Raw genomic sequence first — 14074 nt, 5'->3', positions numbered from 1 at the left:
AAACTTGAACAAATGGAAGATTTTAGAGGACCGAAATAGAAGGTCTAGTAATTGATCAGGCTAGTTGCGTCATTTTGTCCGCATCCAATTAAAATGCCAATTCAAAGAAAAGCCTGTTGCAATAACCGAAAAATGACCTTTTTATGGCTGAAACCTTAGGTCAACCTAAAGACAACTCATCCATTCTAACATTTGTCAAAGAACTATAACTCTGAAAGCATTAAAAGAGCTATTGATTCCTTTGATATACTTTGAACTCATGTTTATAATTTGATTCAATTGCGAGCATGAATTAAGGAGCAATATTTTACAACATTTTTTAACATTTTCCCTCCTAAAACAAGAAAAATGAGAAAAATATTTTCAAATAGAACAGTCTCATATTTGAAAGGTTTGTAAAGCCAAAGCTCGAAAAGAGTATGGGGCACGATCGATTCCTAGGACCAGATTGGTAGACAAAGCACGAGACTCCGTCTAAGAGATAACGCATAATCCATTCATGTTGCATGCATCTTAGACATAATTGTGCATCACATTCATCATTCTAGCATACATAATTTTTGTAGCTTTTAGAGTCAAGTTTCGACTTCAGGATGAAGGATACTCGATTCACAATGCCTTTAAAGAACGTTGGTGGTTGTTTAACTCAGCAGTGAGAAGCTACACCTCAACCGACTTGACATATCTACAGATCTCAGAATCAATTTCAGATAGGTTCGAGAACCAATTCAGATCAAATCCAGTTCAGCTCAACTCAACAATGAGCAGTATGTTTCCAGTTAATGTCTTCAAGCCAGATTTCAATTCCACAAAATAGATATTCGGCTGTCAGAATTTATTAGTGGGCTTTTCCATAAAAGGGGAGTCATTCAAAGATTGTCTCATTTGGTTCAGATTCACTCAAAGGAACCGCCTGAAGAATCATGACCGGCTTCGACCTGTGAAAGGAAGCCAATTTTTAAACAAACTATTTGCAGCTTAGCTCAAGGCTAGAATCATATTAGGAATATCCTGAAGCTCTAAAACCCAAAATCTCTCTAAAACTCCAATCATGGCCACAATGGACAAACCTTAAGAATAAGGGCTCAAAATGAAGCTCTAAGGGAGAATATCATAGTTATTACCTTCACAAATTCATACTAGGAGTGTTGAACAAAAAGTTACTACCTTTGGGATTCTTGGAGAGGAAGAAGAAGATAAGGGAATGACTTCTCTTCCCCACGTGTGACCTCACCCATTTTAATGAGAATCAACCTTATTTTCAAAATAGCGTCTAATTTTCATTTTAGTCCTTTTTATTTTGATCTCAAATCAAAATTATCCTTTTTATCATCATTTGGGCTCAACTCAAGCTCGACCCAAGCCATGTTTAACCTAAACCATTCATGAAGGCCAACGCAAATACTCTAACCCAAACGGTTTACTTAAAACTACTAAGCCGATATTCAAGGTGTTACAACTCCCTCATCCTAAAAATTTCTTCCTCAAAATTTACTTAAACTGAACAAGTGTGGATATTGCAGTTGTATGGCTTCTTCAGTTTCCTAGTCGCTTCCTCGATGCCATGATTCCTTCACATGACCTTAACCAGTGGAATCCTCTTGTCTTGTATTTCTTTGACCTCATAAGCAAAATCCTAAACTATTCCTCAATATAAGACATATCCTGACTCACTTTGATTAGCTCTAGTGGGATGACATGAGGCGGGTCAAAACAGTACCTCTTAAGTATGGACACATGAAACACGTTGTGGATGCACTCATTTTGGTAGAAAATCTAGAAGGTGGATTATTAAACCAACCCTCTCAAGTACCTCATAGGGTCTTATAAAATGCGATGTCAACTTTCCCTTATGCCCAAAGCGAAATACTTTCTCCAATGTTACACCTTAAGATATACTTTATCCCCCACGGTGAACTCTATATACTTACACTTCAAGTTTGCATAAGATCTCTGCCTATCAAACACCTCTCTCAATCGACCTTGGATCAATAAGACTTTTTCCTTTACCTCTTGGATTAAATCCAATCCAACTATCTTCATCTCCCTGAGATCCATCCAACATAAGGGAGTCTGACACTCTGTCCATACAATGCCTCATAAGAAGCCATCTAAATACTAGTATGATAGATGTTGTTATAAGCAAACTCAACTAATGAAAGGTGATCATCCCAGCTACCCACAAAGTCAATAACACAACACCGAAGCATATTTTCCAAAATTTAAATCACTTTGATTGTCCACCTGTCTACGAATGGATGGTAGTACTAAAGTGTAATTGTGTACCCAAGGCTTTGTGAAGCTCTTTCCAAAACCTCAAAGTGAAACATGGATCTCTATAAGAAATGATCGACGTATATACCCTATGAAGCCTCATTATTCCCCAAATTTACAACTAAGCTAACCTTTTTAGGGTGAAATCCATTTGCACATGCAAAAAATGAGTTATTTTGGTCTGTCGATCTACTACTACCCATATTACATCGTGTCTCTCGAGTGTCATCGATAAGTCGGTCATGAAATACATGGTTATTCTATCCCATTTCCATTTCAGTATCTGAATGTGCTGAAGTAAACATGAAGAAAGCTGATGTTCTGCCTTAACTTCCTAGCAAGCCAAACACTTAGACACAAATCGAATACTTCCCTCTTCATATCCAACCGCCAGTATAGATGTCAAAGTTCCCTATACATTTTGTCACCCTCAGGGCAGGTATAACATAATATAATGTGCTTCTCCAAGGATCCTCGTCCTCAATTGCTCATTAGCTGACACACATATTTGATATTTAAAGTACACACATCATCATCCTTTAGTTCAAAGCCAGGTAACTCACCTCTACAGCCTACTCTACTCTACTCATCAACTATCCATCGATCTCCTACAATTCTTTTAATTCCTCAATCAATTTCGAATCGACTCGTATCTTTGCTAATAACGCTCCATCAGAGGTCATACTCATCCATTCAAATATCGCCTGATTGTTTGACATCGAATTACAAATCAATGTGCTTTACCTGAGTGGTAATCTATGACACATTCATAGTCCTTTAGTAAATTGACCAAAAGATGTTGTATTAAGTTCATTTCTTTCTCAGTAAAAAAATACTTAAGGCTTTTATGGTCAGTGAAGATATGACATTTTTCTCCAAAGAGATAGTGTCTCTAAATATTTAAGGCAAATACTATGACGACAAGCTCCAAGTGGTGGGTGGGGTAATTTCGCTCGTGCGGTTTGAGCTTTCGAGATGCATAAAAAACTACCCTCAGTTCTTGCATAAAAAATATCCTAATCCATTCAACGAGGCGTCACTGAACACGATATAGTCCTTACTGGACTCTATCTAAGTCAAAACTAGTGCTTGAGTCAATATCTCTTTCAACTTCTCGAAGCTCTACTAACGTTTCTCGTCCTAAAAAAATGTACATCTTTTTGAAGAAAATTAATCATGGGGATGGTGATCATTGAAAACCCCTTGACAAAGCATTGATAGAATCCTGCTAGCTTAAGTAATTTACGTACTTTGGATAAATTCTGCGGTGGTTCCCACTTAACCACAACTAGAATTTTCGTGGGCTACCCAAATTTCATTCGTGACTAATACATAACCCCAGAAGGATACTTTCGTGAGCTAAAATTTGAACTTGTTAAACTTAGCATACAACTAATGCTTCTTAAGTTTTTGAATCATGATTCGAAAATAAAGGTCAAGACCCTCCTCCAACTACGAGTAGATAGGATGTCATCGATGAACACTACCACAAACTTATCCAAGTAAGGGTAAAAGACTCGATTCATTAAATCCATAAACACTGTTGGTGCATAGTAAGTCCAAATGACATCACTAAAAACTCATAGTGACCCTATACGTCATCTTTACTACATCAGTATCCTTCACCTTTAACTAATATTACCCTGACCTTAGCTCTATCTTAGAGAATACCCTTGCTTAATTAAGCTAGTAAAAAAAATCATTGATCTTTGAAAGTATATATCAATTCTTAATTGTCAACTTATTGAATTGTCAATAGTTGATACATAACCTCATTGACCCATCATTCTTTTCCATAAATAATAATGGTTCCCTCATGATGATATACTCGACTGAATGAACCCTTGATCTAAAAAATCTTGAATCTAGGCCTTAAGCTCTTTCAAATCAGTCGGTTCCATATGATAGAGGGCAATGAACACTAGAATCAATCCTTGTAATGCTTCTATGTCAAATTTTATCTTGCGATTTGGCGATAACTTTGGAAATTCTTCCAAAAACACCTTAGAAAAGTCCCTCACAATACGTGTATATTCAGACATCGGGCTCAAACTTTGGTGTCTACTACGTGAGTTAAGAATGACTCATAACTACGATTGATTAACCTCTAAGCAATTGAGGATGACACAATCTTGGATGTAAAACCAAGTCATTCAACCATTGTGATCTTGGTGTCATCTTCCTTTCTAAGCTTAAGTTGCGTAACCTTACATCATAAGCTGGCGGGAAAGATTTAACCCTGAACCTCGACAGACATCTAAAGAGAACATTTTCCACAAGAACATCTAGTCCTAACATAGTAGAACTCTAACTTTAACCTCAAGGTCATCGACCAAAATATCACACTCTAAGACAAGCTCATGACAAATATATGAATGTGTGGACCTTGGATCTATCAAAGTAGTAATAGGAGTATCGAAAATTGTAAAGATACCTTAGATGACATCTGTCGGCTCATAGTCTTCCTAGAATCTCACTATATACTACCGTGAGCTAACATTAACCTCTAGTCTAACTATTGATCTGGAGGTTCTCTAAATCTAAGGTTCAAGCACTAAGCTATCAGTCATTCGGATGAATCATCGGCCTCTCTGAATCAACTGAACTGATCTTTGATTAACAGGTGGTGTCATGTTTCCAATCTCGGGATAGTCTCAAATGAAATGCACCAGTGAAATACAACCAAAGAACACCTTGGAAAGTCGGTGACACACTCTAGTACGCCACTAGCCATAGTACCCACACAAATAAGGCTGCAAAATCTGGCTTGAACCTCTAGTGTTTGCCACAGAGGCTAAAATTAGAGGCCTCCTATGAGACTCTGACCCTTGTCGGCATCCTAAACTCTGCCCACCCTCTAAGACTGTGTGGTAAGAACCTTCTCGCTCCTCGAGAATTCCTTACCCTCTTGCTTAAATTGAGGAGGGTTCAACTGAATCTGATATTCTCTGGCTCTAACCTCCTGAACCGCCCATTAGATGGGCTCTCATAGATTGCATTCTTTCTATTACCTAGCTTGGTGTGTTATTTTTACGAAGACTTTAAGGGGATTGGATACTAGGTGGGTATATGAAGTTATTCTCTGAACCTCCTATAGCGAAGCTTTTTAGTCGCCACCAGCTCAGGCATATATCAGCTCAAACTGAGGAAGTTGTGTTCATACTAAAATACGGACCAATCACCTTAGACTATATATGTGAACTGGTCCCTCAGGTCATCAGTGTGGGTCTCTCCTATGTATTACTTTCTGAACTTCAACAGAAAGTAATCTCATGTCGGCCTCTCTGTCTCTAGTGCCAACTCGATTGTCTCTCACAAATTGATAACATCACCCTTTCAAAATGTAGCAACGCACTTAAGCTTACCCTTAGGGGTAAAGTGATGTTTTCTGAAAGTGTGGAGGGTCTCACAAAGCTACTAGTCTGTGGTGATAGGGTTTTTATCCCTGAACCCAATATGTCTATAGTTTTATAGAGTCAGAGTCTCTCTATCGATGCTTCTTGGGGTAATATTGGTGCTGAATGGGTGGTGCGGGTGCAACAGGTACTCTCGGAATGGCCTTAAAAATGTGTCTAAGAGTAACTATGAGGTCCCTGAAGAATATGGCCTCATATATTCCTATGTCATACATGATTTTCATGTCCATGGAGTATGGGAAACACTTATCGCCAGTATATCCAGTGTTCGAAGCGCGACTCTCATCTGTATTGTCTTGACTAGGTAGGCTCGTCAGCCATATCCTACGAATTAAAAAGAAAGAAAATGATTTATTATCACCATTCCAAATGTTTTAAGTACTCTTGAGACACTAGAGGTATGCATTTCATTGACACTTATTGACTCTAACCCATAGGTCCTAGGAACGACTAAACCTGATACAGTGATACCACTAAATGTAACATCTAAATTCGATCTAACCCGAAACCTAAAAGATTTAAAATTACACGAAACCAACAAAACCATTAAGTATTTTTTGAAAATAGTTTTCAAAACATAAGTACTCATCCATAAATAAAAAAAGACATAAACGTTTAAGTTTATAAATGGGGAGCTCCAATAACATTTCAAAATAATATCAGGTTTGAAAAAAGAGTTACGAATCAATTATACATAAAGGTCTATATAGAAACACACCCTCTAAATAACTGAGACATACCTTGTATCTTGATGAAATCTAGAATCCATAATCTGGCAATAAGCTTCTCAACTAGCACCTACTAACTTATGAACGAAAATAAATTTCGAACACTAAGCTACGAGCTTAGTGCCACTCATATACTTTACTATACTATATGCATGTAACCCCCTCAGGCCGATACAGATAGCCCAATTCGATCCAAGGTGTCACATTAGGGCCACCAGAGAGACCCACCGTAAAAATAGCTGGAAATTTAAAACTTTTTATCAGAACATGTAAACTCATAAAAAGTTTATCAGTATGCATAAATAAAATAGATTTTCAGACTCATATATAAAACAAAATACAATTACATGCCCCTAATCACATGTATCATACTCTGCAAATAACGCCGGAAGAACTCCCTTACTGAAGTCGATAACTGCACAGGTAAAATTCTTTTAACCTGCAATGGTGAGTAATAGAGTGAGATTCAGAAAGCTCAGTAATACAAAACTACCAGATGATGCTACATGACATGTAGATATATGTAAAGCCTTATAATTTCCTTATTGAATCAGTTGTATACAAATTTTCTGTATAATTTGAGGTTCCACTGGTAGTTCATCGAATAGAAGCCATGAATATCTCAGTTCATAGAAAGCATTCATACAATGGCATTTTCAGGAGATCAAATAAGATGTCTAGTGTGTTCCAACTATACGATAATATCATAATAGGTACACTAATCAAATGATAGTTCACAAAATCTCAGAAATCATACTGTAGTGGAGCTTTTTTAAACTCGTAGTTTAAAACATTGTACACAGAGTTAACCTAAGGGAATATCTTAGGACCTGAGAGCCTACCCAAGAAAGTTCAGGGCCACAGGGCCTACCTAAGAACATCTTAGGGCCTACCCGAGAATGATCTCAGGGCGCAGAGCCTACCTAAGAGTCAATTAGGTCCATACAAATTTTCCAGCCTGATCAGAGCTATACTTTACAAATTTGTATCTCCAAGATACAAATTATACAATGATACAATTCCATAACCATCACCACTATTAAGTCTGTGCATCTATAAATCAATAACCATAGATTTCAGTGTACCACATGTCAAAACAATAAAATAATTTATTAATATATAGGGAACACACTAGAGAATCCAAGTACTTTTCAGAGGCATTTTGTAGTTATCAGTATGGATAACATGAACTTGTACAATTTGATCGAATTACAGTAGCAAGAACTTATTGAAGAGAATCGATTTCTAACCGATCTAATTAGACATTTTATATTGATACTTTATAATTCCACTATGTTTTCATGTGCATCAGGAAAACATTCAAGAACCTTTATACATAATAATAATTCTATATTCATATTTACTGAGTGTGATTCCATTACCCAAACAATCAGGGATATTCAGGAATATACTTTGCATTCATAAGATTTCAGCCCAATTGAACCAAATGAGGTATTTAGAATCTTTTCCTTCAATGTTACTTGCGTGTTCAGACCCGACTGAAGTTCTTTGAGATGAAGATATAGAAACAAAGATTCAAGATATTTACAATTTATTTCGATCGATCAGATTATCAAACAACTTGAGTTATACAAATCCCAAACTAATGCATATCGACAAGTCCATTCAATGCCCTTCCAGTGTATTCACTCTTTAACACTAACAATTCTTGTCCATTGATCACCTTCAGAATCATCACCGAATATATCTTAAGGAGACGAACAGATATTCTAAAGGTCTTTATTTCATTTACACGTTTCAACGATATTAGGAAATACAAACATACTTGATTCATGATTCATGACCCATAAGAACAATTCATCATGTAAGTTCAACAGTGTTTCCAGACTCATCCAATCTATTATTTAATCCTCAGTAATTGAAGTAACTTAGTTCATTTAACAATCAATTCTATCCTAGTTACTTCAGAGTTTTTCAGAGTAATTCAGACATTTCTGAATTTTAGATACATATTGTATTTCTGTTCAGTTCAATTTAGTCATTTACTAAAGTCATTCTGGTATTTATGGTTGATCTGTCTCATGAATATCCACTTCTTAGTACAAAATGCGTTCTAGAGTTGATCTGAGACAAGTACTTCCAGAATTATCATCTATCCAAACTTGAGAAGATGAACACGCATTCAAGTGATATCTATACCATTCAGGTATAGACATAGCATTAGGGTTGATCTACTCACTTAAGTTGTGTTCTATAACTTTTAGGGGTAGTACTACACCTATGTTTATTTGGATTTCTTATTTAATCCAAAACATTTACTAGTACATAAGGGCATTTTGGTCATTTTAGTGTTCAACGTTTTTCCATTCATTTCAAAGCTTGAGTATATACATTCATTCCTGGGCTTGGTGATATTCTTGAGTCATTTTTATTCCTGGGGTATTTTGGTTATTTTATAAATCCATTGTATTTCAATAATTTCCTTCCGCCCTATCTTATTATTAAATTCAAACTTATCATTTATTTCAGTCCTTTCAAATAATTCTGAAAAAAGAACACCCCCGATAAATTGTTCTTCAGGTATTTACTCATAACTCGGATATTTTCGGGTTAAGTATCTTATTAGATTTTACAAACAAAATATCAGGGATTTTTCTGCACAAAGACAGGATCTTAACAATCAAATATGTAATTTATCAAGTTAAGTATGAATCCTCAAAATACTCTTATTCAGGGTCAACTCGGACTATTTTTATCTCTCAAGGGCATTTTCGTAATTTCTTAACCAAATAATTTCTATATTAACTCTTAACGAAAATAATTATAATTTAGAGATCCTATGGTTAATTGCTTTCCCGAACATTTTCTGATCTTGAAATAATTCCTTAACAGACTTCTAGTATCTTGCACAATCCCTCTTGGGGTTAAAAATCGGTTATCCAAATTTTCTAAGCAAACTAGCATTTCTTATGCACATCTGTAGTTTTATCAGATCAATAAGTCTTTTCAAAGTTATTAATCAACTTCGAGGGACAATTCTTGTCATTTTAAAATATAGGGGTATTTTTATAATTTTACCAAATTAGAGTATTCTCATAATTTCTCATGTCTGTACCTTTAACATTTAACCTTTGATGATATAATTTGTAAGTTATAGATCCAGGCTGATTCCTTATCACTAAACACATAACTTGTAATTTAATTCTAACAATCCTTCAATTTCTTATAAAAGTCATATGAACCATAATCAATTACTGAATTTCTAACGTATTCAGATCGAGTATAGAAATTAATTAACTACACAAATGAGACTAATATTATCTTATTCATTCATTTACTAATATCAACATGTTCCATAAAGCATAAAGAGGTAGTAAAGTATTACCTCGATTTTTATGCCATACTGATCAACCATTTAAACTCCATTCAAACGTCCTCGATCTTGAAATCAACTTCCAATAATTCCTCATATACATATCAACAATATTACATAAAAAGGGAGTTTAATTCCAAAAAACCGGATCGAATCAGGTGATAAATTAGTCAAAAATAGCTTAACGGGTTCGAATTTGGTGAAACAGACCCCAAAAACAGATTCAGGACATCAAAAAATATAAAATATGACTTTTCGAAAATTTTGACTTTTTTTGTCAAAGTCAACGGTCAACGATTTTACACAAATATCACCCAAACAGAAATTAATTACAAGTTAGGCACCATTCTAAAAATATTTACAAAACTAGCACCCGAGTTTTTACACAAATATCACCATGCGGCTATGACTTTCCCACTTGTAGGGGGCGGTGTGTGCAGCGTCATGGGGTGTCCAAAAATTCTTGAAAAATCTTTAAAAATTATTTTATGGCATTTTGAGACACTTGCCAAGCTCGGTTCACAATTTTGAACGGTGGAGAGCTCATTCCGAAACGTTGGAATCTTTGACTTTCTCACCCCTACACGCATCGGCGACGACGAAGACACAGAGATCACCGGTTGACTTGGAACGATGCAAGGAACACAATGGTGCGGGAGGTGTCGAAAACGGATGGTCGGATCGACGTTAATCGATGAAAAACCGACGGAAATTGGGTTAAAACCGAAGATACTTCAAACCAAAATTAATGACGAACGATGAATATTCACGACGAAAGGTTTAAGGGGTTTTGTTCATCGGTCAATAACGAACATGATGGTGGTTTTGGTTCGTCAAACAAACGTCGGACGGTGAGTAGATCGGAATTTAAAGGAGGGTTGAAGGGTGAGAGAAACTGGGAAAAAAATGAATTCTGGGGGAGAGAGTTTATAATTATCTCCTAAACAAAAATGGGCAAATCAATAGTTTAGCCACTAAATTTCCTGCACTTTATAAAATGATATTCTAACTTTGCAATTTTAGAATTTAATCCCCAAATTTCTTCCAAAATACCAATTAAATTTACCATTTTATAATTTCTAAAATTTAGCCCCTAAATTAGGGTGTTACAATGCATCCATTAATTGCATATGCTAGCAGGTATGGTCATGAGTCAACTAAATGCATCAAGCATGAGACATAACAAGATAATGAATATACATATATATATATATGGTTATAATGCCATCGATTAGCGGAAGTGCCTTAGAACTAGTAATAAAGTGCCTCATCACTGGTATGAAAGTGCATTTGCATTGATACTAAAGTACCTTAGCACTGATAGGAGAATATTCATATATCTCATATGTATTTATTAGACGATCGTTATATATTCAAGTAGCTCAATGCCCTTGTCGTTTCCCGAGCATCAATCAAAGGCTTAAGTCTTATGTATAATTCCTTTATAACATTTTTATACTTATCATACAACATTTGGGGGTTTTACTTTAAAACTTATTAACTTTGATGGTTCTAAACCCCTTTCCCAAGCTTTAACTAAAAATTAGGCTTCTTGCCTAATTGAGTATGATGGTACCGATATTGGCCCCTTCAGTATCGAAATCGATCCTCTAGTATCGGTACTCACTCTTAGTACCAATACCAAAATTGGCTACTAGAATCTGAAGAGGCCTTAGAGTATCGATACTCATAGGGGGAGTATCGATACTACCTTATTAGGGTATCGATACCATCCTAGGTATCAATACAAAATTAACTACCCGAATTTGTAACTTCATAACAGTATCGATCCTATGCCTTCGGTATCGATACCCTATGAATAGAGTATTCATACTACTGACCTAAACCCCATTGGTTTTGGTATTCAAACGAATAATATCAGTATTGTTCATCTAGTTCGACACCCCAAATCCAAAAAAATTGTTTTTCTCTCTAGTGAAGCCCTTCTTTCCTACCTAAAGTCTTCCTATGGCTCTCAAATATTATTTAAGTCTTATAAGAGTTTAAGGGGATCATAATGTCTTTTCTAAGCATAATAAACATCAAAATACCCCATTTTCCTAATAAATCATTCAAAACAGGACTGAATTGCATTAATTGAAAATTCAAGGAAATACTTAATGCATATGCAGTGATCAAATTGAATGAAATAAAATATAGGTACATATATATATAAATACTTTACTATATAATGACCAGTGTAATAAGTAGCCCAAATATTCCCCAAAGGCCCAAAATCCCTAATTTTCAAGCGTGGAATTCAATCTGTCAACTCTATCCCTTTTTCTTCTGCCGTCGTGGTCTTCCTCTCTTCTTTCATTTTATTTTTTATTTTTTTAGAACACAAAATACTTTAAACCTTCTAGAGATTTCCGATCAAAACATGAGATTCTTCATTTGTTCATGGTCGAAATCCCATTTACATCCTTAAAACCATCATACTTCCAAACTTTAACCCGTCAAAAACAAAGCTCCTCCCTTCCATTAAATTCGGCCACCCTAACCATCATAAGAAGTTCCATGTATGAAATGATATATGACATTCTTTCTCTATCTTTTCACAAAAAGAAAAAAATCCATTAATGTACCCATTTGACCCTAAAATATTTTTTTTTCTATTGGTTCAACCCTACATTAGGGGCAAGACAAAACAAAATATGCTCGTTTGAGTGTAGACAATCTAATCTGATTTTACAACATGGATGAGTCCTTATGAGATAAGGTAAAACACCGCAAGCTTGATCGGATATGATGTGTTTAACGATTCAAATCAAATCGAGAATGATAAGATGTGTTTCAAATACAAGAAGTAGTTATGCTCAAATCAAATTCAGATCTCAAATTTAAGAAGACAAAAAAGGCATATGCAAGGATTCGCATAAAGAAAATGACCCCTCAAATCACAAGGTTGATCAACTCCAACTAGTTCAAAGATCTATGTTATACCTCTTTTTCTCATAAATGTGAGTCATAGCCTACGTTTCGTGCCTGAAAGTACATAGATTAGGAAAATATCCAAATGGAAGAGTTCATCTCCATATTTCATTTCGCCCTTAGGTTAGTCTTTTTATTTGCAAAAGATTTTCTAAAATTTAATGGATGATGAAAAATGATAAAATAAGGGTTCAAGATGAAAATCCACATAGGACATCTTGAAACTAAGGGAGGATTCGAGTTGAAAACCTGAAAAGACGACTCGAATATGAAGATTTTACAATTATCGCATAAGAATATATCTTATAAATCTTTTAATACATCACCACACACGCAAGAAGCATTCAAATTTTGAAAAATAAGAGAAAGGAAGACATTTTCAAACATGACAAATCTGACAGAAGAAAGGGGGTCCTTGAAATTGACGTGACTCAATCTACCTTAAAAGCTTGAAATAAAGAATTGAGGCAAGAAACAAGAGACCTAGAAGAAGTAAAAAGGAAGCGAGGAATACATCTTCCAATTTTAGAAGTTTGAAATATCAAAAGACTTCACAAAAATCTTTACGAGGTCATGTTTGCTTCAACGAGAAAGAGCATGACTTGACCAATGGTGTTCGAACTAGTTTTGTAAGAACCTAAGGTGAGAAACTATTGAAGGTACTCATAATGATTTGAGTTGAGCTTAGCATCCTTGAAAAAAATGATATGAGGAAAAGACCATTCAAATTGACTCAAAAAAATATTATGATAAATCAATTGAGCTTGAAAATAGAATAGACATCAAAACCCTATATTTGTTTACTGAGAGAAATCAATGATGGTGTTCATTACAAAGAAAGCACATCTCGTGAAATAAAGGTACAAGAAGATGGAGAGCACATGTTACTTATAAGATGACAAGATTGTAATTTGCAAGAACTTGATTTGATATGCTATAATGATGACAGTAGGGCAGGTTCCTGAATGATATGTCATCTCTTTAAAGATTGACACTTCTGTACAATTTGTATAAAATAAGTGCATCGATGCTTTTATACATAGATGCACAATTTTAGGATCTTCAAAGGAAATGATAAGGTTTTTATGGTGAGATCTTGAGAAGAGAGCCAAAAGTTAAACCTCGAAGATGGAGGAAATCATATTCAACAAGACAAGACAACAAAAATGGAGGATTCAGAACATGTGTTCATCACGAAACACATGCGAATGAGATATCCATTTGAACAACTCAAAGTGAGTAAGAAGAGCTCAAAGAAAAAAAATATTTGAAAAACAATAGAGCCCAATTTTTTATTTTCTATAAAATAAGTTGGAGGGGTTTGAAACATTTAGAACGGTCCTCACAAACTAATTTCTCAAAATTGATCTTCAAGGTCCCAGACAAGG

Source organism: Hibiscus syriacus, unplaced genomic scaffold (genome assembly GCF_006381635.1).
Source record: "Hibiscus syriacus cultivar Baekdansim isolate YM2019G1 unplaced genomic scaffold, ASM638163v2 tig00004797_pilon, whole genome shotgun sequence".
Taxonomy (NCBI): Eukaryota; Viridiplantae; Streptophyta; class Magnoliopsida; order Malvales; family Malvaceae; genus Hibiscus; species Hibiscus syriacus.
This window is presented reverse-complemented; position numbering follows the sequence as displayed.